At 70.8% G+C, this 1,088-nt stretch overlaps 1 pseudogene across 1 annotated transcript in view; it reads right to left on the bottom strand.

The window, feature by feature from the left end:
* The window catches only part of LOC123123171 (5'-3' exoribonuclease 4-like), a 14,783-nt pseudogene that overhangs the window by 2,499 nt on the left and 11,196 nt on the right, over window positions 1-1,088 (bottom strand). Inside the window, exon 24 of the transcript XR_006460534.1 lies at window positions 119-248. The product of XR_006460534.1 is annotated as a 5'-3' exoribonuclease 4-like (transcript). The remainder of the gene's footprint in view (window positions 1-118; window positions 249-1,088) is intronic.

Here is a 1,088-nt window from a genome sequence, read left to right as displayed (position 1 = left end):
GTAGTAGCATCTAAACGCTGGATCTAGCCATTTTTATGCGCTGCGTCTACTAACAACTAGCTCATCATTTTAATTTTAGGGAACATCTAGAGATAAAAGAGCTGAAATGAAGTACTACCTTCCATGTCATCCTCGAGGCCAAGCGTGAGAGCAAGGCGTGGCATCTGCCTGCGCCAGGAGAAGCTGAGAACGATCCTCTTGTAGAGCTCCTTGTCCTCCTTCTCCGCCACGGCGAAGGTGGCGACGTGCTGCAGGAAGGCGTGGGCGTCGGGCGGCTTGGCGCCCTCCACCCCGCCCTTGCGCTCGGCGGCCTCCTTCCACTCGGCGGCCATGCCGCGCGCCCTGTCGCGGGCCGCCTGCGGCACCATGGGCCGCGCCGCCCCGATCTCCGGGTCCGGGTCGGCCAGCGCGGGCACGACCGCCTCCAGTATGAGCACGCAGGCCCAGGCCAGGTCGGTGGGCGACCGGACGGCGCGGCGGTCCACGGGGAAGACCTCGGAGACGGCGTCCATGGCGAACCTGGCCGGGTCGACGCAGCGCTGGAGCGCGGCGGGCAGCTCGGCGCGGAGCGCGTCCACCTCCTTGCGGCGCTCGACGACGAAGGCGAGGAAGCCCGCGGGGTCCATGGCGGCGCAGAGCGCGGCGAGGCCCTCGGCGACGTCGTCCGACGGCGGCGGGGGCGGGGACGGCGGCCCGTCGCCGTCCTCGCGGTCGCGCTTGGGCGCGGGGGACTTGGCGAGGGCGTCGAGGCGCGAGAGCGCGAGCTTGACGGAGGCGTCGATGGAGAGCTCGCGGCGGCGGAGCGCGTCGAGCCTGCGGGAGGCGCGGAGCTCGACGACGCGGCGCCTGGCGCGGAGCGAGTCGGAGCGGGACTTGATGCCGCGCTCGAGGGAGCCGAAGTGCTCGGTGAGCTGCTGGTAGAGGCGCGTGCAGCTGGCCAGCAGCTCCTGCTGCCGCTCCAGCTCCGCGAAGCCGTCCCTGATGGCGTCGGCGCCCCCCGGCGCCGCCTCCTCCGCCGCCGCGGCGGCCATGGCGCGGGCCGGCGGCAGCAAACCCTAGCTAGCTAGGCTTGGATCCGCGGAACCCTA

The sequence above is a fragment of the Triticum aestivum genome, chromosome 5D (assembly GCF_018294505.1).
Source record: "Triticum aestivum cultivar Chinese Spring chromosome 5D, IWGSC CS RefSeq v2.1, whole genome shotgun sequence".
In the NCBI taxonomy this organism is placed as follows: domain Eukaryota; kingdom Viridiplantae; phylum Streptophyta; class Magnoliopsida; order Poales; family Poaceae; genus Triticum; species Triticum aestivum.
The sequence above is the reverse complement of the archived record's forward strand: the minus strand, read 5'-3'. Positions and strand labels throughout refer to the sequence as shown.